The following is a 27959-nucleotide window of genomic DNA, read 5'->3' on the forward strand; positions in this document are numbered from 1 at the left end:
CTTCCCTGTGGAGTCTTCCTCCGGCTGGTTCCTGCAGCTGCGGGGCTGCCCCAGGCTGGACGGTGAGCGGCTCCCGGGCAGCGCGGGTGTGCGCCGAGGGGGCGGTCCCCAGGGCGTCCTCGCCGGCGCGGCGGGCCGGCTGTGGCCTCGCAGGGAGAAGTGCACACACCCTGTCTTGCTTCTGTTTCCTTGTTTAGGTTTTCCGTTGGGCTCAGCGGACCCGGTCCCAGGCTCTGGGCGGCCTTGCTGAGTTTAAGCAGGGGGCGACCTGAAATGCAGGCTGCTGTGTGGGCAGGGCGGAAGCGGGAGAGAAGTCGGGCCGACGCTGTGCTCCAGGGGCCTAGGCCTCGGGCAGGGGTGCGCAGACCTGGGGTCGGTTTGGGGTCAGCGCTCGTCCTGTTGGCAGTGCGTGCAGGGGTGTGGGTGAGCGAGGCCTCGGTGACCTGTTCTCACCGCGCACTGTCTCCTGCTGGCCCCGTGGGGTGTGTGCGGATTCAAGCCCTGCTCACCCTCGCCTGCCTGTCTGAGCCTGCCCTGGCGATGGCAGGAAAGGTCTGCTCCCTGCCCTCCTCGACATCTCAGCTGGGCATTTCCCCCTCCGTACCTCACCCGTGGCTCACCCTCCATGGGGTTCCTTTCTTCCGTGGCCTTGGAGAGCACTTCACAGGAAGAGGGTGTCCTTGCGGGCCCTAAGCAGCAGTAACAGGGCATCTCTGTAGACCAAGCCCTGGCTTTCCCTCATTCAGGCGTCGAGGTGGTTCTGGAAGGCAGGGTTAGTAATACGCTCACTTGACGTGGGGGGAAGCGGAGGCGGAGAGAGGTTTCAGGTCACTCAGCAAGTGCTGCAGCCCCACTCAGGCTCCACGACCCTGCTATGACCACTTCTAAATGCCATTGACCTACCAGCCACTTAGGACCCTCTTGCCAGGCTTTGGGGCTGTTGGCTTTTTTTTTTTAAGACTTTATTTATTGGGACAGAGAGACAGAGAGAGCACAAGCAAGGGGAGCAGCAGAGGGAGAGGGAGAAGCAGGCTCCCCGCTGAGCAGGGAGCCTGACGTGGGACTCAATCCCAGGACCCTGAGATCATGGCCTGAGCGGAAGGCAGAAGCTTCACTGAGCCCCCAGGTGTCCTGTTGACTTCTTTTCAGTGCAGTGCAGCAGTGTCTGCGGTGGTACCACTGACTTTCCCTTTCACGTTCCCATTATTTCCTTGGTGTGCGCTACCTAGGAAGGGGTCCTTGGACAAGGACGAAGCGGCGGCTTGGTGCTCAGAGCCCTCCTGCTGCCAAGAACGGCTGAGGCTGTCAGTCTCTGGTCCCGCCAGCCACGAGTGGTCCCATCTCCTCTGCCCCACGGTGTCCTTTGGGTTTTATTTTTTACTCCTGTTGTGTGCTTCGTAGGTGTGTAATGATGTCTGAAAGTGTAACCTCAGAGAGGCCAGGAGATTTTCCAAGTCACACTTTCTTAGCTCTGCTGCCCGTGGGCAGATCGTTGGTCGTGTCTGTCTGTCTGTCGGGTGGTCCGAGCGGCTGCTGAATCTTGGGGCTTCATCAGTTCTGTATCTATTTGGTAATGCATGTGTTTTGGAATCGATTCTCTGGAATCTGTTTTTCATTGGCATTTGTATTTCTGTTTGTCAGTCGTGAAGTTCTCCACTGCCTGCACACTGGTCCTTGTTCAAGTAGACGTCGACCCGAAGCTCCCGGAAGACAGGGCTTGCCGTACTGTTCGTTGTCATATCCCCAGAGCCTGGCACGATCGCCAGCCCAGGGGAAGCACACACCCTGATTTGGTGGTTGAATAGATATGCTTCAAGGAAAATTTGTTCAACTATCATACTTTTGGTCAGGGAAAACACTTTTTAAAAGAAACTTTTTTTTTTTAAAGATTTTATTTATTTATTTGACAGAGAGACAGTCAGCGAGAGAGGGAACACAGCAGGGGGAGTGGGAGAGGAAGAAGCAGGCTCCCAGCGGAGGAGCCTGACGTGGGGCTCGATCCCAGAACGCCGGGATCACGCCCTGAGCCGAAGGCAGATGCTTAACGACTGCGCCACCCAGGCGCCCCTAAAAGAAACTTTATTTGATGACAATCGTAGGCTTATGGGAACATTGCAAAGATGGTAGAGTTCCCATGTGCCCGCCGCCTGGTTTCCTCGGTTGGTAACATGTTACGGTCTGTGTGTCTGCACAGCGTGTGAGGAATACTGGTCAGTTACTCTGTTCAGTATGGACAAGTCTACATTCTACTCAGATGTCCTCAGTGCCTGCCCCGCTGCCCTGGCTCTGTTCCAGGATCCTGCTAGGTCATCACCATCCCTGCACACCGCTTGGGTGTGATCCTTGCTCAGCCTTCCCTAGTTTCTGATGACATGGACGGTTTGGAGGAATGCTGGTCAGGTGTTCCATAGAATGTCCCTCCATTGAAATTATCTGTTGTTTTTCTCTTGATTAGACGGGGGTTATGGGGTTTTGGGAGGAAGGGCACAGAGATAAAGTGTCATTCCCATTACATCATATCAAGGGTACATCCTATCAACCTGACTCATTGCTGCTGCGGTGACCTTGCTCACCGGCCAAGGTCGTGTCTCCGCAGGACGGTCATTCTTTCTCGCGCTCTCTGTTCTTTGGAAGGAAGGTCACTATGTGCCACCCACGCTTCGTGAGCGGGGGGTCCTGCTCCACCTCCGTGGGGGCAGAGTATCTACATCCGTTACTTGGAATTCTGAGCAGATTCGTCTCTTCTCCGCATGTGTTCATCTGTTCGATAACCTGTGCCGGACGGACTCACGGATGTCTCTTCCGCCCTGTGGATTATGACCCACTGCCACCTGGCTGATGTCGTTGCTGCAGTTGCTCCGTCTTTGGCCACCGGGAGCTGTTTCTGTGGGCTCCTGGGTCCCTTGTCATGCCCGTCGCTTGGCTTCCACGCGCACATCCTTGGTCTCCAGCACCGGGGGAGGCTCTAGGCTCCCCTCCTGTGTTTGCCACCCCAGCCCCGGGATCACGCTTTTCTCAAGGGCCCTGGTTCCTTTTCTTGGCGCTGATATTAGAGACCAAGAGCTGGGTGTGACACGTGACAGTGCCGTTGTTTCTGGCCATGAGCGATGCGTTCTCCCCGTCCCCTGGTCCGGTGCCCAGCGCGCAGTAGGGAGGAAGGCAGGCAGGCCGGGGTGGCACAAGCAGGGTCTGGACTCTGACGGATGTCCTAGCTTCTCCTTCGTCTCCGTGCAGCCGTTGGAGTGATGTCTCCAAACCAGGAATCATGGTCTCCCTGTCTGGCTACCGTGTAGTCCTGGGCTGGTGCGGCCTGCCAGGGAGCCCCCGACGCCCCGTGCGGCCTGCCAGGGAGCCCCCGACGCCCCGGCGGGGGGATGGGGCAGGGGAGTGGGTGCTCTAACCAGGGGCTATCCCCTCTGTTGGAGGCGTGTGGAAGTCCTGAGCCCTCCCCATGTCCACAGTGACAGGTGACAAACTTGGGTCTAATGGGTCTCTCCCAGTGCCTAGGCCATGACCCTTCGGAGCAAAAGCAGTGGTGTTGCCGACACACTATTTGCTGGAGAGGAGTGTTGCCATCAGGATGGAAATGAACAAAGAATTTGACTTGGGTCCATGGCAGATGACCCTTCCCAAACAGGATCCCGGGTGTTGCCATTGCCATGCCAGCCACCTTGGGAGGGGTTCCCTGTGAACCCCTGGCTGGGGGCTCGACTGGGTGCTTCATCCTCGTGGCCCTGGGAGGCCTGAGCCATTGAGCCTGGGACAGGTGTCTGGGGGGCCGTGGGAGGCCATCAGGAGCCACACGGAGACGGGCCTGGCGCCACAGTGGTGTTCCTGCGGGGAGAGGCAGTGGCCCGAGGCTGGTGGTTCCTTCCCAAAGGGCCATAGCGGTCCCGTTGCCCAGCGGCACTATGGGGGGAGAAAGAGCTGAGAGGACCAGCCTCCCTCTGCTCCCTCGCTGGAGAGATCAGCAGACCCCCCAACGATAAGCACCCTCCCTCCACTGTTGTGGGAGGCGGCCACCCCTGCCCATGGCTGCGGGGACCTGCCTGCTGCTGGTTGTTCCCGATGACCGGGCCTGACCTTCCCGACCTTCACAACAGGATTTTATTAGTGCAACGGTCACTTGATCCATTGCTGCCACCAGTCAGGAGCTCTATCTCAGCGGCCACCTCGCCTCCGGCTAAATGACGATTAATATTCTAACAGGATTATGTGCTGTGGGTCAACAGGAGTCTCTGGGCATGCGGGGCGGGCCCCTCCCTTGCAGCCTCTCCCCTGCCTCCAGGCTTCCCTCCTGGTGTGTGGGGAGGTGGGGTCCTGAGGTCTGAGGTCGGGGAGCTGGGGCCACATGATTCTGGACTCCAGGATGGGGGGCGGGTGGGAGGGCTCTGGGCCGTGGGGGTGGTTTGTCTTGAAGAACGGGTCTGTCCCAGGGTAGGGATGGCCCTGCAGGGTGAGGTCCCTGAAGAGACCAGACTATGTGCTGGGGTCAGTGGGCTTGACCACCATGGGGGAGAAGGGAGGAGGATGGAATGGGAGCTGGGGGTGGGGGGAGATAGGGAGGGAGGGTTGCCCACTTGCCCCAGCATCTCAGCCCCTGAGTGACACGGCCTCTAAATTTGCTGTATCAGGACTTCTTGGGCTTTCTGCTGGGAAAATACTTCCATTTCCATCAACATTTTATAAAAGTGAGACCGTTCCCGTCCCTCTCCTGATTCTATCATGTAAGGGACAAAACCCAGGTTCTCAGGTGGGGCTTCCCGGACCTGTGCGCTCGGCCCCCATGCATCCCCCGTGTCGGGGGGACCCCTGCCTTGGTCCCCTTCCCCAGAGCCACCATCTCCTTCACGAGCTGAAGGAAGGTCCCGCCTCCAGCTTGGCAGTTGCTCCCCATGGCCCCAGGCAGCGCCGGGGACCTTTGTGGTTCTTCTAAATGCTTGTCACCTCTGTGAGGATGACTTTGTGGGTCTGCTTTCCCCGCCACTGAGGAATGAATGGGGGGGTTGGCTCCCTGAACGAGGCACCAGGGCTGATATTTGCACACTCGTATTCACAGCGGTGACTCACAGGAGCTAAAACACGGAAGCAAGCAGGAGCCCATCATCGGATGAGGGTCTGTCCATGCGGTGGAGTGTCCTGCAGCCCCCGACTGGAAGGACGTCGGGACACCGGTTGGCGTGTGGATGGACCTGGAGAACATGGAGCCAGGTGGAGTGAGCCAGTCTCAAAAGCACAGGTGTGGGATTCCATTTACGTGAGGTTCCTAGAGTCTTCAGGCTCATAGGGACAGAGCGTAGGATGGGGGGTGCCAGGGGTCACAGGTGGGGGCGGGGAGTTAGTGTTTAATGGGACAGAGTGTCACTTTGGGACAGTGACAGAGTTCTGCCGAAGTGTCACGACAACGTGAATGTGATTCTCACGTTCTCTGTATTTTATTACAAGTAAAAATGTAAAGAGACCCTGGAATCCTGGGGCCTTTCTGAGATGCCAAGGATATTAAGGGGGATTCAGCCCTTGGTTGGAGAATTCTAGATTCTGTCTGGTTGGTGGGTGACCCCCACGAGGCCCCGGCTGTGTCAGGGGGTTCCGGGCAAGGGTAAGGATGGGGTCCCCGCCTTTGGCGGAGGGCAGACCTGCACACCGAAATCACGGTCGTAAAACCTCTACCCACCCCCGCCCCCATTTTACATATAAGTAAAATAGTTTTAGACATTTAGCGATAACTAAGAAGATAATTTTGGAAGTAATTCATACTCATTTCAGAACATTTGGAAATTACAGAAGAGCCTAGAGAGGAAAATAAGCATAATTTTGAAGCTCACGACCGAAGGGGCTGGGACCACCGATGATCTTTTTCCTCGAACGTCACAAATGCCCCTACGTGCGGGTTGAGCGTGACGCAAATGTTAGTTTTGATTCTGTCTTTCTCCCTCTTAGTGCTTATTTAGCGACGAGCTGCTTAACAGAACGTCCTCGGTGGCCAGTGTGGGGACGCTGCTTGTGGGGGCGTGGGGTGGGGGCGTGGGGATTCCAGCCGGCAGGGCCCCTGAGCCGAGCTCTGAGGATCAGGACACCCCAGGCCGTGCTGAGCCTCGCAGGCCTGGGACCCCTGGCTCCCCATCAGTGGCCTTCCTGTGAGACAGTCCACAGCCACGAGGCCCTGGATTTAGGCCAGTTTGGGAGTCGGGGTCCCCAGCCCTCCTCACCCATCATCACCTCCTCCCCACCCAGCTGGGCTTGAGGCTGTGCCCTGGACCCCAGGCCCCAGGCAGGCCCCGAGGGCCAGTGCTCGCCCCCTGGGGGCTTTGGGTGAGGCTCTGTGGCTGTTTCTGAGTGGAGCTGGCCATCCTTTGGGGTCATCATCCTGCTCGGAGCCCTCCGTCCACCCCCCCCTCCTCCGCCCCTGCCCTCCATCGGCTCTCCTCTTGGGACAGCTTGGCTCCCATCCTGGCGCTCGCCCTCTCCCGGCTTCCTCTTGCCCGCCCTTAGCTGTCCCGCCGTGCTCCTCACTGAGCACAGCTCTCCGACATTTATTCAGGGACACCACTGCCCATCACGAGACAATGGACTCCCAGCTCTGGTGAGTCTAAGGTCTGCTCACCTTGGAGAGCGGGTCGAGGGCTGGGCTGGCTGGACCCCCAGACTCAGCAGGACCCCACCTCTGGGACCTCCATTCAGGGGCCCGAGGAGGCGTCCCCGGAGGTTTGTGGGGGGCAGTGGGGCTCGTGGACGGGGTGTGTGGCTCTTCCTGTGCCCTCCCTGTGCTTCTGGTTGGTGCCCTGTGGCACCTGCTTGTTTAAGAAGCTCCTTTCTGGATCGGCATGAAGGAGACGCCTCCCTTCACCACCTCGCTGGCATGGAGGACCCCAGAGGGGCCGGGTGGACGCTGACCACGAATGGGGAGCCAGCCGGGCTGGGGAGGCTGGGCAGTGGCTGAGTCTCAGCTTTTCTTGGCCAGCGCCAGCCTGGAGCAGCCCAGCCCTTCCTGCTGCCGCTGGCTCCTGTGAGGCGAAGGGTGGGCCCCGGTCATTAGCCAGTGAGGCGCTGTCCTCGTACTGAGAACAGACGAGCGGGGAAGGACTCAGTCACCTGGGAAGGATGCAGGTGGGGTCTCGGGCAGGTGGCACTGGGCCCAGCACCCAGGGCTGGCTAGACTGTCCCGTTAATGCAGGCTGTGGCCGCTGGTGGCCTCAGGGGCTAGTTGGGATGTAGGTCACCCCTCCAGGCACATTTCCAGTAATGCCTCTTCCACTGTCGGTTCATCTGGATCTGTGGATTTATTTGCAAGGGCTGTGTGTGGGAGGAGAGGGGAGACACCCCGGTGCCCAGCCCAGCACGCGGGTCATGCTAGGCTAGTCGTGCTGTGGAGAGCTGGGGGGCCCTGCGGCCCTGAGAATCCACCCCAGGGAGGCCTCCTTGGCCTGTCTTGCTTCCCCCAGTGCCAGCAGACCCCAGCAGGTCCATCACAAGGCACACGATGAGAAATGAGGGTTCAGCATCAGTGTGTCTGTCCCCGGACCAGGAGCTTTCTCCCTGGGCTGTCCCCACCTTCTCAGAGACCTTGGCCCCTGGAGGACAAGGCGGGGTTGTGTGGGCAGGGGGAGTCAGCACTGTCAGCTGATTGGGGCAGGAAGGCAGAGGGGACAGAGCAAGGGGACCTGAAGGCACGCTCCTGCCTTCCCACCTGGAGGTCCAGTGACCCCGCGGTGGCTTAGCTCCTGACTGTCTGTGTGCGGGGGTGGGGGGGGGGTCCAGAACCCGCCCTTTCCTGGCCCTGGCTGGCTAGCTTGGTCACCCCCTTGGTCCTGTCTGTGGCTGAGCCCTCCCCACCCCCTCTAGGGGGGAGCCCATTGCTGGCTGCCACCCCTTTTGCGAGCCCGTCTCCCCTGCAGCTGATCCATGAGGGTTTTTCCTGGCACTTGCTTTGTCATTGTCCCCTAGGTGTTTCAGGCATAAATTTTTCCCTCTGCTTTTTTCTCAGAACTCCGGCTAGTCTGGGCCTCTGACCCCAGCCGTGGTCTCCAGGAAGACTCAGGCCTGGAACCTCCCCAGAATGTGTTTCTGGGGTGTGCTGGCATTCGAGGCTTCCCCTCCTGCCCCAGCGGCTGTGCTGGGCAGGGGCGGGGGCGGGGGCCGCAGTCATGGCGGGAGGGCCTGGGGGCGCTGGGCCTGGGGCTGTGTCTGGGGCTCTCTGCAAAGCGTAAAGGGTGCCTGTCCCTGCTCTGGCTCCTGGCACACGGCCGACCACCCTGGTGGGTGGGGGTGGGGGGTGGGCGTGGTGGTTCTGACTTTGCCCGAAGGCTGGGCCAGTCGAGGGCCCTTCTGGACACTGGGCAGCAGGAAGAGGACAGATGGCATCCGGGTCCATTGGGGCCGCTGTCCCAGGACCTTCCCAGAGCACCTGCTATCTCCAGAACCATCTATTTTATAGCTGCTTAGATGCTGCGTATGCCCAGATAATGAAGAAGGACCGTACTGGGCAGATAAGGGACTACCTTTGGCCATGCTGGGCAGATAAGGGACGGCTAGCATGGCACTGCTGGGCCTGTTCCTCCCAACTCCTCGCTCCCACCTGGGGGAGGATGGTGTCCCTCTCGTGCAGCAAAGGTCCTTGGTCAGAGAAGCCCCTTCATGTGGGCGCTGCTGTCGTCAGAGTCCTTCACCAGCGGGACACTTGGTGACCAAGTATGTGGGGCCGAGCCCGGGCTGTAGACGGATGAAGTCAAGAGCTGCACTGTTGGCCACTATGACCCACTTGGGCCCGGGTCCGAGGGAAGGAGGGGGGAGAGAGTGTGGATGTCCTTCCTGTGCTCCAGCCACTGACACCCTCAAGGGGAAGGTTCAGGAAATCTCGTGGGAGGCTGGCGTTGTGTGCCACGTCATGTGGCCACAGCAGGACAACTTGTTAATTTACATGCGTCTCTGTGACCTTCTATCTCAGCCTGCGTTGTCTGGGGGGACCGCTCTGTTCGGCCAGCACTTACGGGGCACCTGCTGTGTGAAAGGCAATGGGGGAGGTGCATTCTAAAGTCTGGGGGTGTAGACGGAAATCTGAAACCCATGACCCTCCCGGACAGGTGGCTCGGGGTCTGAGAGGCGAGGAAGGAGTAACCGTCGGGAGGCACCTGCTTGTGGGCACAGCCATAAAGCCCCCCAGCACGCGGAGAGCGTGGCGCCTTTGCTCTCGGGTGTTGATGGCCCCGCTCGGTGGGCGGAAGGACAGGGGCGTCTTTGGTTGCTGGAGAGACTGCTTTGCCAGCTGAGAACGTTTTTTACCAACCACATCTAATCTGGTTTCTGTGAAGGATAAGATCCTGCTGAACCATCAGACTTTTATCACCAGGGACTAAAGAGCGGGCTAGGCCTCTCAGGGACTCAGGGTGCTGCAGTTTATGGGGACCAGGCAGGGACTCCACCTGGGTGTCCAGCCCCGCTGTGGGAGCTCTACGGACTCAGCGACACAGGGACCATAACCCATGACACCGGCGATGTTCCCTCCCCAAGGCAGGTGCCCTGAGAAAGAGAGGAGACGGGGGTCAGGGATGCAGGATGGGTCAGCGTCTGCGATGGTGCATGTCAGATGAAGTTTGCAGGAGACAGGACGTGTCTTCCTTTTAAAAATGAATCATGAACGTTTTCATAATCCCCGAAATACACAATACACAACACAGCGTCCTGTGCACGTCACCCTGCTTCGACAGTTACTGAGAATCATCACGTTTGCTTGAGTTACCGTTTCCTTGCTCTTTGCTCTTCTCTTGGGCTGAGGTATCCTTAGACCCGGAGCAGACATTCCACAGTTTTGCTCCTGCAAATGTTGGGATGCAGCTCTCCAAATCCGGGAAACTTTGTGACATAATCACAGCTCTGATAACACAGTATCAAAGTCAGCAGGAGTCCCCCTACGGGCTAATGCCCGGTCCGTGCGTGCCTGCTTCTCTGATGGTCTCGGAAATACCTTCTTGCCACTCCTTTGTTTAAACTGGGTTCCCAACGAGGTCCACACATCCAGTTTGATTGCTGGGCCTCTTAAATCCCTCTGCATCTAGACCAGCCATCACCCCGCCCCAATTTCCCTTGTAGAAGCCAGATCAGCTGTCCCGCCTGCACGTTCTCCCTGGGACTGATCTGATAGCCTCCTGTAGTGTCACTTTGTTCCCATGCCCCTGGAAACAGAAGTTTAGCTCCAGAAGCTTGAAGGGAAGCAGGCTCGTCTTTCTGCCAGAACCCTTCACGGGCAGGCGTGTGTCTCACCCGGAGGCTCGCCTGTGATGCTGGGACGGGTCTGCGGGGCACGCCCCAGCTCCTCGCTAACATCTTTCATCGATGGTCCGTGACTGTTGCAAGAAATAATTATGTCACGAGAACTTGCAAAATGGTGATTTCCGAATGGCATCAGCCTTCTGCCGCGAGGAGCTAAATCCTGGTAATCAAACCAAAGTGTCCCCATCAGCTGGATTTACGGATTACCCTGGATTCCAGCTCAAAAAGGGACGTCCTCCATCCGTTTCTTTTCACGAACACTTTTCAAAGTAGAGTTGGGGCCCTATTACGTCTGGTGGGTTTCCAGTGAAATTGTTTGTTTTCTCTTTTCTATGTATTTATCTATTTTATGTGTTTAGCGTGTTTTAACCAACAGTCTTCGCTTTAGGCTTGATTTTTTTTCCTCATTGGCCAGGGATTTCTGATTTCCCCCCCCTCAGAGGTGGCAGGCCAGGGGTGCCTGTCACATCAGGGGCGGGAGGAAGGGCGACTCCCTCGGGCAGCGGGTGACGGGCGTGCTAGCCTTGCAGGGGGCTCAGTGGGGAGAAGCTCTTTCTTTGCGGATTTATTTTGCTGTCTTGTTGAAGTGCCTGGGCCCTCTGATAACTAGCCCTATCTAAGCAGAATCCTATTAGAGGGCAGGGGGTTCTGATAGTCACGGAGCCCTGCTGGGAAGAGGGAAAGAAATCCCTCCCCTGAAAACCCCCCAAACCAGAACAAAAATGTCGCCTGGCTTTGTGGTCTCCGAGAGGGCCACCAGGTGGCGCAGTCCAGCCACCGAACTGCCGGCCTCGCTCTCAGCGCTGCTGGGGCCTACCCCGCTTTGTACCCATTTGGTTCCACTGCCGGCTGCTCCAGCCAGGCCCTGGGGGCCAAGGGAGGACAGAGTCCTCCCCACAGGGTGCGTGGATGTGGGTTTGCTGGTGCGGTCCCCAACCCCAGCACGCTTGTGCCCGCGAGGGTGACAGCCCTAGAGCCGCTGGGCTCCACCCTGCTGATGGGGGCTCCGAGGTGGGCTGGTCTCCACCTGTTCCTACAAGGAAAACCGACGTCTGTTGGTTAGCCAGCTGGGGCTGGGGGGCAGGTGGGCGTCACTGGAGTGAGGTGGCCTGCTGGTGGGTGCGCCCAGGGTTCCAGCTTCCTGCCCCTGGAGGGAATGGGGGGCCCACTGTGATGGGTGGCAGGAAGTGGATCCACAGGCTCTAGGGTCTTAATGGATGGGAGGCAGGGCAGGGTCCTGATCGGGAGAGGGAGAGGGGCTGTAGCAGCAGGTGGGGCTGCTGTGTTCCAGCCCCTCACCGCCCTCCCTGCTGGGTGCTGTCCTAGGAGCTGCTCAGGGCAGGATGGGGACTAGGGGGCCTGTGGGGCCAGACAGAGGGACTGGCCGCCTGCTGGGCTGCCATCCGTGCTTGGCAGTGTGGACCTGCTTCTCTGTCTGACCCTCCAGGAAGAACCCAGACAGAGAGTGCGGTAGGCCCCTCCCCAGCCCTCGCCCCTGCCAGCCCTTCCCTCCCTCCCCCTCTCACCCAGTAGAGCTCATGCACCCCACATTTCTATCGGACTGATCGTGTCACATTGTGAGGGGATCCAGGGAGGCCTCGGGGGCCTGGGGGATTTCATCTCTTGGGTGCATTTGTCAACATGGCTCAGCCACCCCCCCCCCAAGGGCCTGCAAAGCCCTGTGCCCGAGGTGGGGTTCCAAAGGCAGGCCTGGCCCTCTCAGCACCAGGTTCCTTGGCACCGCATGGCTGGGAGATTTGGGGTTGCCAACACAGGGGCCTGGTTGCTGGGCCTCAGAGGCAGAGCTGGGGCGTCTGATGGCCCTCCGCCATCACCGGGCTGCCCTTGGGGTCCTGGAGGGAGATTCCTCTTCTTCTCAGAGAGGGGGAGGCGCTGGCCAGCTCCCAGGGACCCTGGAGGAGCTGCCAGCTGGGAAGGGGCAAGCGGAGTGGGCAGGGAAGGCCTGGACAAGGGGCCAGTCAAGGCCTTTTTGGCAGGCATGCCAGGGCTTGTGGCGAGGAGGAGGGCTGTGGCTGCTGCCTCCTCCAGGGGCGAGGCCCTCCCGTCCTCCCTCTGCCACCCCCCTAGTCATGGGGCAGCCATCGTGGAGGTGGCCCTGCCCTGGCTGGGTTCCTGCCGTCCCCTTCCCCAGGGGTGCCAGATGGGGTTGGCCCGAGGCAGCCAGGTCCGGGCTCTGGCTCCTGCCCCATCCCCTCCCATGGGCCCTGGGGGAGCCAGGAAGAGGGCCAAGCAGGCCGGCAGATGGTAGGCCGGGAGGAGGGGCTGCCCAGGCAGATGGGCCGACTGTCAGGACAGATGGTGGGCTGGGCAGGGGTCCGGAGCCCGCCCCATCTGCTCCAGGCCCCTGGTGGGGCTTTTCTCGTCCACCTGGGGCTGAATTGGGAGAAGGCCCAGGCCTGCTCATGTTCTGCTGGGTCCCTTCTGTCCCAGGGCTCAGGGCTGGGTGTCCCTGCCTAGGGCTGGTCTGGGGTCTTGTAGCCCCCTCCCTGCGGCCGGCACCGGGCTGGTGCTTACGGAGCTGGAGTGATTCCTAAGGGTCCAGGGGTGCCCAGGTAGAGCATGTGGCACCAGGTGATGCCAAGGGGCTTCCCGATAGACATGATGAGTGCTCCCTTGTCATCAACAGTCAGCCCGCTACAGCGGACGAGGGGGTCACAGACGATGGTCAGTGCCGAGGGAGGGTCACCCTGGTGGGGGGCTGGGGTGGCTTCTCAGAGGACGGGATGGCTGAGCCCATGCAGGCTTCAGGGTGGGACGAGGGCAGGCAGGCAGGCAGAGGGAGGCCAGGGCAGGAGGTGGGGGGTGCAGTGACTCCGGGCACCCAGGGGAGGCTGTGGGGTCACCTCCCGTGACGTCTAGTCCTCAGACCCCTGCGTGGGGTGCCATGGCTGTGTCTTGGGCTTGAGGGGGTTGGGAGAATTAATCATATTGTGTTCTCGTGTTGATGATGACGCTCGAAAAATACCTTTTTCTTCTTTTTTAAAACCAATCACAAACCTTTGCAGCACCGAGGGCAATGCACATCTGTTTCCACGGAGCTCGGCTTCAGACTGGGCGTTGGGGTTTCCTGTTGCCAGGGAGCAGCTCCGGTGAGGGAGGCTGGTCCCCCTGCTCCAGGCAGAAGGGAAGGGACCAGGCAGGGGTGTGGGGGCGTCAGGGTGGAGGAGGGGGCATGACAGGGTCCAGGTTGCCTTCCAGAAGGTTCCCTGGACGCCGGGTAGAGTGTGGTCCTGGTGTCTGCGCCATCGAGGGCTCAGGGCTTGGGCAACGCCCCCTGCCCACCCCACCAGTGGCTGTAGGGAGCTCACCATCCCTTGCCTGCTTCCTGCCACCCTCTCCCCTGGGCGTGCCCCTGTCCACGTGTCGTGGGGCTCCTCGTCTGGTATAGTGGCTGTGGGTGTGGGGGACCCTGGCTCTCGTGCCTTCCTCCTCTCCCTCTCCATCCTGTCTGCTCCTCGCCCACTGTGCCGGGCTTTCCCTCTGTCCTGCCTGGGGTGACCAGGACCCCCATGGGCACCCCTGGTTCTGCAGGTGTCACTTTGGGCTGTGGATGTGGTTCCCTTCTGCCTGAGACCTTTGGCCTCCAGAGCAGACGCAGAGCCTGTGTCTTGCTTCCCCAGCCTGGAGGGGCCCTGGGGAGACTGGGAGCCAGGAGGGAGGAGCTCCCTTGCACCCAGAGAACTTTGTAGAGCTCTCTACTTAGGGACAGTGTGGGGACGACTCCTGCTGTCCTGCTCCTGTCATTGTAGTTGCCACAGTGACTCCTGTTCCCGTCTCAAGGTGAGGACAGAGTGCCCAGGGCATCTGTAAGGTCCTTGCAGGGGGCTGGCATCTGACCCAGGCCCACGCCTCATGGGACAGAGACCTGAGAGTGCTGCCTGGGTCTCGAAGGGCCCGGGGTCGGGGACAGCCAGAGTGGGTCCAGGGTACCCCTGGCCAGCCCCGCTGGGTCTGTGATGGAGAGACAGGGCCGTGTGGACCAACTGACAGGTCCACTGCCCCAGCGTGGTTTTATTTTTGCCCTGCACAGGCCCTCTCCTTCATGCCCAACGTCAGTGTGCGGACATGTTTTTCTTGCTGAGACCCAGAAACCCAGGAGGGAGCTCTCACTGGCTCAGGAGTGTCTTTGCCGGTCCCCGTGAACAGAATGCGCTGGGGGGGCACCCTTAGCCAGGCTCACGGAGTGAGCGCTGCAGTGTGGCTTGTATCACCACTGAAGTCTCTCCGATCCCTCCGAGGGGCCCAGAGACGTCAAGTGGCCTGCCTGAGGCTGCACAGCTGGCATGCGTGCCTGCGAACCTTAGGAATGGAAGTTGGGGGGGGTTCCACCCCTGCCCTGGTGGACAAGGCTCCGGTTTCTGGAATGGAGGGGGCGGGGCTGCCTCTGTCCAGCAAGGGTGGGACCGGACCAGAAGCAGGCCCCGTGCACCCCTCTCGCAGATTCTGAGTCTTAGGCAGAGGGCCACTTGGACGAGAAGGTAGGCTGACCTGCCCACATCCTTCCCTGAGTCCTGTGTTCCTAATGTCGTCCCTACACCTTGTCCTTCCCCCATGCCTTGTCCCTTCCCTTCAGGGCCCTCCAGAAGGAAGACAGAATACCCAATGCCCTCCCCCTTCTCAGCAGGCCCAGGAGATCTTCTGTGCTCTGCTTGCACCAATTGACTCATTGAGCTGGGTGGAGGAACTTTCTGGTGAGAAGCCTCAGGGGAGGAAAGGACGATGGGATTACACGGACGATGGGATTATGCCCTTTCCGAGTTCCCTGTTACCCTTGGGCATCAGGCTCCCACCTCTGGGTTAACTCCAACCTGACCTTGGAGGGAAGCCTCTGTCTGCAAGGAAGGCCCCTCCCTTGGGATGCGCCCTGGCGGGGGCGGGGGCGGGAACAGGAAGAAGCGATGGGGGAGGCCCTTGAGATGGTCCCAGTGGGCAGAGGGGGCCGGGGCCAAGTTGGGCCTGTGGAGGCTTCTTGCTGGGGCTGCAATCCCTCGTCTGCAGAGCCCCTGACAACCCTCTCCCCCTTCCTACCGAGGAAAGTCTGACTCCCTGCCCTGAAGGATCAGGCCAAGGAGAATGTCACAGAAGGTACACAGTCCAGTGTAGGTGTGGCTGGCAAGCCAAGGGGGCCTCTGCTCCCTCCTTCCCTCCAGCCATAGCTGGGCTCTGGCCTTTCTGCTCTATCTGAAGGCTCAGTCCCCAAATGCCTGGCCGCACCCAAGATTCCAGTCCCCCAGCACCCAGCACTGATCTTGTGTCCGAGTCCCCTGGAGGACTTCACGTTTTGCTCCTTTCAGCCTCTCCTGGAAATGAAGCCAGTGTCTAAGGGCCATTGAGTGGGCAGAGGGGGTGTCTGGGGTCAGTCCTCGCCAGCAGGCTGAGAATCAGGGAGGCAAGGTTGGCTCGCTGCTGGCGGGGACCCCCTGGGGATACTCTGCCCGTTCCATGGCACATTCTCCCCTCCCCTGGGCCAACCCCACACATCATTCGAGCCATCACATTAACGGGTATAAAATATTTACTTAACTCAGCTTTTTGAAAATATTCCTTGGGTTCCTTTCCCTCTGCTGGGAACAGAAGCTCTGCAGCTGACAGGAGCTGAAAGGGTTGGGTGTTGAATAATACAAGACAAGCCATTGAAGGCCGGGAGGCTCCATGAGTGTCTGGATCACCCGCCTGCTAAGCCCTGTCCCCTGGTCACCGCACGGGCAGACGGGCCACCACGGGGGCTGGAAAAGCTGCCTCCATGAATGGGGGTGGGGGTGCGGGCAGACCGGGGTGGCTACTCAGGAGACAATTAAAATCACATTTCCAAAGCCTGCCATCCGCTCTTCTAGAAGCCAGTTGTCGAGACCTTCGGGAAAACAAATGAGAAATGTTTAAAAATGTATCACTGCTTTATCTTTTAATACCTTTTATTGAAATGTTTCCTTTTTTATAGGTTTTCTTCTGACTGACATTTTGCTCCCCCCTCTCTCCTGGAACTGCAGCTCCAGGTCCCTGAGGCTTAGCGGAAAAGCCCTAAAATAGAAAATGTATTCGGAGTGGCCCAGGGGTCACCTGCTAGCTTCTCTGGGTTAGTCATGAATCGCTGCTTTCCACCCCATCCTTTGTGTGGTGCTGGTGGGTGAGAGGGAGCCACCAAGCACGTGACCTGGGGCCTCTGGAGCCAAGGGGTGACCTGAAGCCAAAGGACTTGTCATCGTCCCAGGGGTCTGTCCCTAGAGCTCTGCTGGTGGCAGGAAGGGGTGAAGAAGGCAAGCGTCTTCTCCGAGAGCCTGAGGGCGTGGGTGTCCGGGGGCCCTGGAGCCTTGGCCTCCTGACCATCCCTCCCTCACGCCTCAAGGATGCTCAAGAGGGTCCTCCTCCAGGAAGGGCAGTCAGATCAGAGGTGTGGGAGTGGAAGAGTAGGGTTTTGCAGGTGGCTGCCAGGCACTGAGAGCCACCCTAGCCAACAGCTAGCAGGACGTGAGGGCCTGTGACCCCAAGGAAGGGAGTTGTGCCAATAGCCATTGGGAGCTTGGAAGTGGCTCCTTCCCCAGGCGAGCCTCTGATGAAACCACACACCGGCCACCCTGGGGATGGCAGCCCGCGGAACCCCAGCGCGGGGAAGCCAGCTGCACCACACCTGCTTCCACCTGCAGGGATGTCGAGGTGGTAAGTGTGTGCTGTTGGAGCAAAATGGAGTAGCAGCTCTGCTGTCTCAGGAACGTGGCTCCGTGGCTTCCTTGTCTTGGAATGAACAGAAAGTCATATGCTGCTGGCAAAGAAGCAGCACAGATCCCTAGAACAGTTTAGGTCATCGAAGAGACACGATGGATCGATTTCTCCCTGTTGTCCTCCTGCCCTGGGCCTGTCACACTGCGGAGGCAGGAAGCTCCCAGAATGATCAGTACTTTGTCGGGGGCACTGGGGCTGGGGGAATCTCCCCAGGTTGAGACAAGTACTCAAGCGTTAACGGAGCACTGCTTTCTCCTTACACGTTAGGGCCACGCTGGGAGTCCAGAGCAGAGGTGGAGGAGACGAGGCGTTGGGGGGCGTTGGGAGCCAGCTGGACAGCAGAGCCCCGTTCCTCCTCCTTCACCTGCCTTCTTCATGAGCCTGGGGGGCCAGCAGGACCAGGAGACGGGTGACAGCATTGTCCCACTGTTGGGGACAGCACCTGGGTGTGGACGATGTTCCAGCCTGAATTTTTCCTTTTTTTTTTTTTAAAGATTTTATTTATTTATTTGACAGAGAGAGGCAGCCAGTGAGAGAGGGAACACAAGCAGGGGGAGTGGGAGAGGAAGAAGCAGGCTCCTAGCGGAGGAGCCTGATGTGGGGCTCGATCCTATAACGCCGGGATCACGCCCTGAGCCGAAGGCAGCTGCTTAACGACTGTGCCACCCAGGCGCCCCTGAATTTTTCCATGTTTTGTCTGGCCCCCGGTGGAGCTGTGATGGCCTTACCAGTGAACTCTTTCCAAGCGAGAGACGAGCGTTACCTCTGGCTCATGCTGACAGTGCGTCCCGGTCCCGCCGAGCTGGGTCCAGGGGGTTGAGGGGCAGACATGTCCCTTGGACTTGGGGCAGCAGGACTAGCCCTTGTCACCCCTCCTCAGGGCCAGGCAGGTGCGGCCACATCCAGGTTGTCCGTACAGGCCCAGAACAAAGGACGCTAACTCAGAGGCCATGCAAGCTGATCCAGGGCCTGGCTGCCGGCTTGCGCTGTCCTTGAGCTAAAAATGGTGAAAAGGATGGAAATGTGCTCTTTTGGCAAAAGAAAGAGGAAAGTGAGGCCGGCAAGCTAGCCCAGAAAACAGACGGTTAACGGTTAGTGAGGGACCTGTTCACTTCCTTGGGGAAGAAAGCTTTGGGGGTTTGGTTTACATCCTGACACTGTCATGATGTCATGGGGGGTGGGGGAGCTCAGCAGGACCCCTCCCGGGCAGGAGCCGCCAGGGCATGCAGCCCTATACTCCCTCTCCCCTCTCTGCACCCCTGCCCTGCATCGCCTGGGCCTGGACAGGTTACCTGCAGGGGGACCCCACGCTGGGCCCCCCCTTTCTGCCGTGGCTCTCCATGGAGATCGTGGGGTCCGTGAGGGCCAGGCTGTGCTCCCCGTGGCTCGCCTCACACACAGGCTCACGGAGTTGACTCTTCCGTGCCTGTGACCTCTACCTCCACGTGCTTTGGTGACAAGCTATCCCCACGGAGAACACATTTTTCCTTTATGTTCACTGTGGTGCTGCCTTCTGTGGCTCTCAGGCTGTGCTCGCACAGCACCCGGGAGGAGGGCCCGCTCTCAGCCCCGTGATGCAGCCCCAGAGCTGCTCAGTGGGTGAGAGGCTCGGGCCACGGGGCTGGGAGGGTGCAGTGGGATCGGAGCCTGGCCTGGGGATGCTGCCGTGGGCTCTCCACGATCCTGGGGCCTGTCCCGCGTGAGCAAGAACGTCTGATTTATTTTCTTGGCAGGGCATCTTTCCATCGCGGTTGGCTCTCTCAGTTTCCTGTGGGCTCAGAGGATGCCTCTGTGCCCACCGGCTGGGAACCAGCCTGCAGCCCAGGGGCAGTGAGGGAGGGGTGCCCACACCAGGAGCCTCCCTGGGTTTGCAGCCAAAGCCAGGAAGCTGCTCAGCTCTTTCTTCACAGTGAAATGCAGATTTTCCATTAAAAGGCAAATCTTTATTTCAAAAGGTTCAATAGGATGCAACTTAAAAAAAGATCTCCAGCTGTTTACATTTAGGGCAGGGCAGCAGGCCCGGTCCTGAGCCTTGGGAGGGGCTCGGCAGGTCCCCCGCCCTCCCCAGCCCTCAGCCGCCTTCTGCGGCTGCTTTTCTCTCCCTCTGAGTCAGACACACAATGCAGATGGGCCTGCTGGCCAGAGTTATGCTTACTTAACATAAGCGACATCAGCTGGGGGGTGGCTAGCTGGAGATGGCCCCGTCCCGCTGCGCGATACCCTCTCTGCGAGGTGGGCAGGACGCGCCCAGCGCCCAGTTCTCTTTCTCCTCCCAGTGACCCCGAGGCCCTGCAGCAGCTGAGCTCTGGGGCCTGACCCAGCTGTGTTTCTTCCTCCTATTCCTGTGCTCCTGTCCCTATTCGCCCCCATCAGGCCTCCTGGGGGGCAGGAGGAGCCCCTGGGAGTCAGAGAGTTGCTCTTAGACCCAGTCCCCTGACAGGCCAGGTGAGCTGGGGCAAGTCACCTGGCTGCTTGGACCTGGCGGAGCCAGAGGGACCCGCCTCCACGGTGGGCCAAGCCCAGTGCCAGTCTGCAGAAGCCCGCAATGGACATCAGGCTCATGGGAACCTGGACGGGAGGAAACCCTATGGTGGGAAAAGGGGCCAGCAAAGTGGTGGGATTGGGAGAGCTGGGGCTGTATGTTCTCGAGGACATGTGTGCACATGAGTGGGGGGCTGTGGGTGGTGTGAGAAGGTTTGCACTTGAGGGTTTCATAGCCTTTCCTCCCTCCCCCTCCTCCCTTCCCTCCAACCCTTCCTTCTTTCCTTCCCTTTCCTCCCTTCCTTCCCCCCACTCCTCCTCTTTTCCTCCCTTCCCTCCTTCCCTCCACCCCCTCCTCCTTTCCTCCTTCCTTCCCTCCACTGCCTCCTTCCTTCCCTCCCCTATTCCTACACCCTCCTCCCTTCCCTCCCATGTCTCACCTTCCTCCCTTCCTTCCCTCCCCTTCCTCCTCACCCTTCTCCCCTTTCTCTCCTTCTCTGGCCCCTGAGAAGCAGCTCTCTGCTGGTGGCATTAGTGACCAGCCTCAGAGGCCAGCAGGGCCCGGCCCAAAGGTGAACCAGACTGGGCAGGAGTCTGGGAGCCCCGCCACTTCACGGGGCCCACCGCTGGGCCACACGGCCTCCCTCTGCTCCTTAGCTTCTCTCCCCCATTCCCTGGACTGGAAACTCGAGCCGGTGGCCCCAGCACACCCCCCCCCCCCCGCCCCCGCCTGCCCTGGTTCTTCTCCTTTCAGTCTCTTTGCTGGACATAAAAGCAGATGGATGGGCAGAGCGTGATATTAGTGCCAGAACCTAATTTCACAGCATTTTCGTGCAATACTCCGTAAAACCGAACACACTGGCTGCCGTGCAAATCCACCGCAAAGGCCGGGGAGTGTCCAGATTCCAGGGTGGGTGCTGAGGAACCCGCACTGTGGGCTCTGGGGGTGTCCTGGGGGGCTCAGCCCAGGATCACAGGGAAGCAGAGCCTGACAGGCAGGATCTCGATTTCTTGGGGAGGGTGGTGTAGCCCCCAGGCAGGATGGACAGCCCAGCTCCCAGGACCAGCCTCCAAGGGGCCTCGTGAAGCACCTGTCAGGATGGTCTGTGCAGACGGAGGAGAGGGAAGACTGGCTCATGGCATTCTCCTGGACTGGAGGTTAGCTGCCTTGTGCTTGCGTGCATGTGGGTGCCGAGTAGGGTTCTAGGGCATCCCTCCTGGGGCAGGTAGAGTGGGGTACGGAACAGGGTTTGGCCAAAGGGTATGGGATGCCATCACTGCATGCGCCTCACCCCCTGAGAGGAGAGCTTTGCAGGGAGAAGAGGCATGGCCCCTGAAGACCTTGGGTTTCTGCTGTCTCCCCACAGCATCCAAGTGGAGGGGGTGCAGCAGGGAGCCCCCCCTCCCCGCGCTGGCAGGTGGGAATGAGGAAGGAGGGAAGGTAGGGCTGGGCCAGGTCCCCCAGGGCGAAGTTGGCTGGTGCCCCATGGACATTTCCCACTAGCAGCCGGGCCAGCACCCCTGTCCAGCCCAGTTCAGCCCAGGGAAGAGCCCCGTGGTCATGCCATGGGAGCCCCAGGCAGGAGGGCAGACGTGCTTTGCCTACGCCATGCTCTGGTAGGGTGTCAGACTCAGAGATGGGCCCCCTCTGTGGGACAGGAGGACAAAGCATCATGTGGGACTGGGAGACACCCCCATCAGCGGGTTGGGGGTGCCGCCCCGATTGGAGATCACGTTGGCAGCTCCTCCCTGCCCCTGTTCTCCTTCCCTTCACTCCCTGTCCCATCGTGTTAGCTTCTTGCTTTGCCTTTCTGTTCCTTGCTTGCGTTATGAAATATGCATAGACATAGGAGAGTAAATAATAAATAAGCACGATGTGCCTGTGGACCCAGCACTGGCCCCGAGGCACAGGCGGGTGTCCTGGCTTCCGCCCCCTGCCCCTCCTGGCTCTACTCCCTGTCCCCAAAAGGGAACTCTGTCCTGTGTTTTGAAGTGTTCATTCCCTTGCTTTTCTTTATGGTTGTAGCTACTCTGTGTCTACTCCAAACGGTGCATGATTTCCTTGTATATTTCTGAACTTTATTTGAATAGACTCACACTGTATTTTCTTTTGCACCTTTTTCCCTTTTTTAAACTCTATGTTGTTTTTTCTGAGCTTCATGCATGCGAAACGTGGTTCGTTTCTTTTCCGTGCTGGGTAGAATTCCAGCGTGGGAATGCACCAAACCCCCACCCTTCAGTTGTTGGATATGTGTTTAAGGATGTCAGGCTGCATTTTTATAAACATTGGGTTCTGGCCAATTGACCGCTGAGGGTGCTGGGCAGAAGCCCCAGATTTGGAGGCAATCCCTAGTTCTCTGCTTTTCTGCTGTTGCAGAAACAAGCCTTCTCCCTCCCAGCATAGCTGCTCTTTGCAGTCAAGGTGCCCATGAGAGCCTGCTTCCCTGGCCTGCAGGGGTTCCCACTGTTTCCCCTCAGGAGCAGCTAGCTGGTGACATCAGCAAGAGTCACCCTGATGGAATGGTCTGTTCCTCTAGGACCTGATCCTTTCTTCCTGCCGGGGAAGTTTGTGTGCAGGTGGGGTGAGTCTCTGGTCTGCCTGCCACTGTTATGGCATGATTTCTGCCTCTATCCCCAAGGCTAGGCACAGGAAAGCTACACTGAAGGACTTGATGGATTTGCTTGTTCATGGAAGGCAACCAACTTACCCCGACCTGCCTGGAACTGTTCTGAGTTTTCTGCAACTCAGAAAACCTCTATGGGGTGCTGGGCCAGCTACGATGGTTGGTTATGCCATGTTCACATCATCATAATGCAATAGAGGCAGCACCTCATCCATCCATCCACCATCCATCCATCCATCCATCCACCATCCATCCGTCCATCCATCCATCCATCCATCCATCCATCCATCCATCCATCCACTTACCCATCCATCCATCCATCCATCCATCCATCCATCCACTTACCCGTCCATCCATCCATCCATCCATCCACCATCCGTCCATCCACTTACCTGTCCATCTATCCATCCACTTATCCATCCATCCACCATCTGGCCATCCATCCACTTAACCATCCATCCATCATCCATCCATCCATCCATCCATCCATCCATCCATCCATCCATCCATCCAACAAATGTTTCTTTGGTGACCACTGTGTGTTAACAAGACCTTCAAGTATTTCATTGACTTGCTTTAACTCTTACAGGTTGGCTCCCCTTCCCTGGTCCCAGCTACCAGAGCCCCACCACCCACAGCCAGGGTGAGTCTGGCAATTCTGTCCCACAACTGTGTGGAGCCAGTGATAGGGTTACCCATACAGGGAGATGTGAAGCCACATTTTCACCAGCAGAAGAGCTGAGTGTACATCCCATTCCTGGGTGTTAATTGGGACCCTGTAGTTTTGTGGTTTGCTCCTTTTACAGAGTGTGGGTTGCTGCCATCTCAGAAGAGCTGTGCAGCGATGGTCAGCAATCATACCAGGGCCACAGGAGTCGCAGAGAGGGAGCATCTTGTCTCGGCCACATTAGGCTGCTGGAGGAAGACCCTGGTTCCTTGTCCCTGACCTTGGGGGCCTGGGGTGGGGCCAGCATGTCAAAGCCTTAGCAGCAGGCAGGGGAGGTTCATTCCCTTGTGGAGCCCGGGGCCCATGAACCTGGCCCTTCTGTGCATGACTGGGAGAAAGCCTTAGGGATGGGGAGTCACCTTTGATTCAAAGGCACAACTTCACTTATTCATTTATTTGTAAGTCCTTCATTGAGCAGCTCTTGTGTGCCAGGAACCATGCCAAGGGCTTGTACAGGGGACATGGGACCTCAGGAGGTGGCCCACATGCAGGGTGTTTGCATTCCAGATGAGGCCACGGGACACACATCGCTGTATGCTGACTGAGCCAGGACCAGAGCAGGCTGTCCTGAAACAGAAGGTTCAGAGGTGGGAGCGGAGGGCTGGCTGGTCAGGAGAGCCAGGGAGGCTTCGTGGGAAGTGGGACATAGACGGGGGAGAGAGTTTGGGTTGCTGTTTAGCAGACATTCATAGTCTCTCTCCTGCTGTGGGCAGAGAAAGAAAAGTGTTTTCCTCTCCCCATCGATGCTGAGGTAGATCAGGTGGCTTGTGCTGGGCAGTGGGGTGACCGTGGGGAAGGCGTGTGCAGAGCGCATGCTTGGGTCCTGTGCTCTTGAGAGCCATGAGCAGGGCCCCACCAGCCCAGGCTTTGGATAGATATGCGGGGAGCAGACCTGGGCCCAACCCACAGCCCGGAGTCAAGCTCAAGCAATACACAGCCTGAGACGGGCTGCCCTGCCGAGCCCATCTGTAACCAGTAGAGGAGCTCCGTCCGCAGACATGTCGGAGTGAGGGCAGATTCTGTAAGCCGCTGACTTCGGGGGTGGTTTGTTATGCAGCTTGATGTGGGCAGTAGCTGACGGGTGCACTGGCTCTAGAAGAGGCTGGGTGTTGGGGAAGTGAGGTTGGGTGAGGGATGAGGCTGTCCTAAGTGTTGGGGAGGAGAGGACTATGTGGGGGTGCACAAGTAAGAAGACAGAACTCTGAGTGTGGTTGGCAGGGAGGCTGGAGAGAGTTTGAGGTGGGGGGAAGGGGAGTTGGAAAAGCACGTTGGAAGCAGGCTTTACAGACTGGTGGTGGTCTCAGAGAAGATCCCCTACCGCAGGGCATAGTCCTTCTCCCCGTTATCATGACCTCTGTATCCAAGCTTGCTCCTGAATTGCCATAGAACTTGGGGAAAAGGTATTTCCTCTGGCTGATTACAGGTGCCCACTGCTCCCGGCCAGAACACCTGGACACGTCAGTGAGGGGCTCGATCCCCAGAGGGGTATTCTGAGCAGGTCCAGGCTCTGGGCTTTAACTTGGTCCTGGGGCCTCGGCCCTCAGCTCCCCTACAGGGGCCCCATCCAAATGGTCTCTTAGGACCCTCCTTCCCAGATGCTGCAGCCAAAGAGTTGTGAACACAGACGCAGGTGCCAGGATCAATGAGTTGCCTGGAGGGAAGCAGGATGGGCTTGGAAGTCTGGATGCATAGCCTGGAACCCGTGATGGTCTGGAGAAGAGCCACGGATGCAGCTGGTACATGGCCCCATGCTCATGGTACAGCTCAGAGGGCGGCTTGAAGGCAGGGGACCAGGGAGGAGGGGAGGACAGGGGGCCGAGGAGGGCAGGGGGCTGGGCAGGAGGAGAGGACCGGGGACCCGGCAGGAGGAGAAGATCAATCCAACCTGAGCCCCATGAATCCAACAAAAGCGACAACCAACACAGTAAAGTTTCCAAATATAAACAGCGCACATCCCCATCATGTGAATTAGGGCTCGTTAGCGGTGAACAACCCCGGGAAGCCTGAGGAGGCAGCCTGGGTGGAGGACGTCTCCCGGAACCTTCTGTCTGCCCCTGGCTGCTCAAGCCTGCGCCCATCTGCTGGGACCCCGGGGCTGCCCGGCCTGCACACATGCCCCACACACCCCTCCCTCGGGGTCGTACTGCTCTGGCGGCTTGGTGTCTGTGGGCGCGGGGGTCTAAGGCATGAGGCGCCGCACAGCATGAAATCCATGCGTAGTCTGCGGCGCGCCGGTGACAGGCGGTGATGGATTGAGGAGCCGCGAGCTGCTGGCAGCTGCCAGTCCCGGGTCACAGCGGGCGGGTAACCCGAGCCCCTCGCCACGCTCGCATCACCAGGTGAGGCAGGATCCATTCGCGGGGGAAAGAGGATGTAGCTCCTTTCTGCCCTGCCCACTTAGGTAGTAGCCACAAGATAACTCCGCTTAGAGCAAAACCAAACAAGACATCAGTGTGGGCCTGACGCGCTGCCTTTTAATTCTCCTTACCATTATTTGCACCGCTAAACTTGGGATGATCCGAGGCGCCTTCCCAAAGGTTTTGGGCAGCCCGGAAGCTGCCGATAATTGCCATCCCGGGGTGGGTCCCTCCAGGAGGTGTGACCAGAGGGTCCAGGTGGAGCTTGGTTGTGTCTGGTCTCAGGACAAGGAGAGAATTTTGCCAAGCTCTGGTTTTCAAGCCCATCAGGTGGGAGGATGGGGAGGAGGAGGGAGAGAGGACCAGCCAGAAGGGTCCCTGCTGGAGAGGGTGCTGCTGATGCCTGGCCAGATCTGCCAGCTTGCAGTGGCCCCCTCTCTGGAGCACCGCCCCCCAAGTGACCAGCCGGCGACAGGCGGTGCAAAGGGCTGGCCCCAGGCTGAGGTCCCCTCCTGCCACTCCCCTGCCCCAAGTGTGCCCTCCCTCTGCCTTTTCTGGGGGCCCTCACGGTAGTCACCCACCAGGAATCCCCAGGTCGGGCGCTCCTTCTAGGGCACCCACTGAAGACAGCTGCAGGGACCTCAATTAGACATCCTGTAATTGTGAAGATTTCCAAGATGCATGCAGATGTCAGCCCCCCAACAGGTAATGGGTGGGCCGTTTCTAAGGGTGAGGGGTAATGGCCACAGTGGGTGTTCTGCACGTTCCAGCTCATGCTGGGGGGTTTGCACTCTCCACCCCCTTTCACCTCTCACCTGCCAGCCACCTTCCCTTTCCCACTGCCTCCCCTGTGGAGCTCACGCTCCTCAAAGAGACAGCTTACCCAGCTCCCACAGTCGTGGTGTGGAGTCGAATCCCCATAAAAAGTCCCCCTGTGAGAGTGTATGTACAGGTGTGTGTGCGTGTGTATGTCTGTGTTGGTGCATGTAGACGCATGTGCACTCGTATATGCACACACGTCTGTAAATGTACACCAGTGCACACATGCACACAAGTAGTGTATGTCTACGTACACACATGTGCACACGTACTTGCGCACTTCTGTGTGTATATCTGCATGCATGTGCATGCATACATACATGCCCGTGTATTTTTGTATGTTCATGCACACACGTCTGTGCATATGCATATCTGTGTGCATGTGCAGACTTGCGTGCATGTGTGTATGTATACGTGCACACGTACAACTGTCCATGCGTGTGTGTGCATGTGTGTGTGCTTGTACATACATGTGCACATCTCTGTGTGGCATGTGCGTATGTGTGTGTGCACAGCCCTGTGTATATATGCTTGCCCATCTCTGTGTGTGCGTGCATCCATGGGGGTGTGCATGACTCTCTGGGTGTGCACACGTGTGTGCAGCTGCACAAGCCAGTCCCCTGGAGCTCTGCTGATCCTGGGGTGGGGGGGATACGCCCTCCCACCTTCAGGTCTCAGCTCCACCGTCCTCTGCTCACTCCTCCCGACCACTTGCAGATGCTGACGGGTCTCCCCCATGGTCTGTCACCTCCTATCATAGCATCTGGTTTTCTCTTCGTAGGGCTCAGAGGCACCTGCGGTGACATTAGGACTTTTATTCTGATGTGCTCTGTGTCTCCCCAAGGGCTGGTGTTGTTCCCAGTGGGAAGCCCAGTGACTGAGCAAGGCCTGGCTCTCAAGGTTCGAGCTGTCCATGGGCTTCCTCCTTGGCCGTAGTGGGAATTTGGACCCTGTCTCTGACCTGTGTGGCTGTCAGTCTTTTGTGTTCTTTAGGCCTGGTGACCAGGGCCAGGCCTCTTCCGTATGTAGAGGATGCACTCCGGCCCATGAGCGTCCTTGGAAACAGCTGTCTGGGCGCCACTGAGACAGAAGCAATTTCCAGGCGCCCAGTGTGGCTGGCCCAGCTGTCTCACCAGCAAATGTTTTCATGAGTGTCCGTTTTATTCCTGGGGGGGTGGCGGTGGCTGAGAGGGCACGGCTCTGGGGCTGGCCAGGAGAAGGCAGCCTGCGGGCGTGAGCTGGGCCTTGGTCCCCGGGGGAAGGCCTGCTCCGTCACAGCCTGCCTGCTGTCCCTCTAGGTGGGCTGAGAGGGCAGCGAACGTGCTGGAAGCAGCCAGGTCCTGCGGCAGAGAGCTGGAGAGGAATAGTTGTCCTTCCCCACTCTTCCTGCCAGGAGGACTTCCAGGAGCCGATTGCCCCAGCTCCTGGGATAAACGAACATCCCGAGGGTCTGGTCTCCAAGGGGAAGGAGCTCAGGAGTGCCCGTGGAAGAATCCTTTGCCTCTCCCCGCTGCTAACAGATTTCGGTCAGTGCGGCAAGACAATGGGGTGTGTATGCGCCGGTGTGTGCGTGTGTCCAGGGCTCCAGGGACTGAAGTGGCGCCTGGGGGCTGGTGCATCTGTGGGTATCTGGAGCCAGGGGGCCGAGCAGCTGGGGCTGGACAGCCTGGACGCCTCCCCTGCCCACCCGGCCCTCTTTCCGTCCACAGCTCCGCCTTCAGTCCTCGTCACCCCCCAAGCATTTCAATTTGCAGAGCTGGCTGGACACGTCACATAGCAAGTGGCCGGCGCGGTGAGTTCTTATTGTGACCTTCGCCCCGGAAGGAGGCCGCTTTGATTTGAAGCTGCGTTGAACTGTGTGTCAGCTGAGACCGGCCTTTTCACTCCCAGCGAACAGATTAAAATCCTTCAATGCCTTCTGGTGAAAGGAACAGTGCCTCTTTATCC

At 58.9% G+C, this 27959-nt stretch overlaps 1 long non-coding RNA gene across 4 annotated transcripts; it reads left to right on the forward strand.

Moving 5' to 3' along the window:
- On the forward strand, positions 1-27929 carry LOC123803071 (uncharacterized). Of its 4 annotated transcripts, none has more exons than XR_015721230.1 (4): positions 1-62; positions 5060-23423; positions 24417-27538; positions 27722-27929. It is a non-coding gene; the product is annotated as an uncharacterized LOC123803071 (long non-coding RNA). The 4 variants fall into 4 exon arrangements; XR_015721228.1 differs by having other exon boundaries at positions 5060-22752; positions 23344-27538; XR_006782744.2 differs by having other exon boundaries at positions 5060-27538.
- Positions 27930-27959: the final 30 nt, after the last annotated feature.

The sequence above is a fragment of the Ursus americanus genome, chromosome 23 (genome assembly GCF_024610735.1).
Source record: "Ursus americanus isolate L20-20 chromosome 23, mUrsAme1.1.p, whole genome shotgun sequence".
NCBI classification, from domain to species: Eukaryota; Metazoa; Chordata; class Mammalia; order Carnivora; family Ursidae; genus Ursus; species Ursus americanus.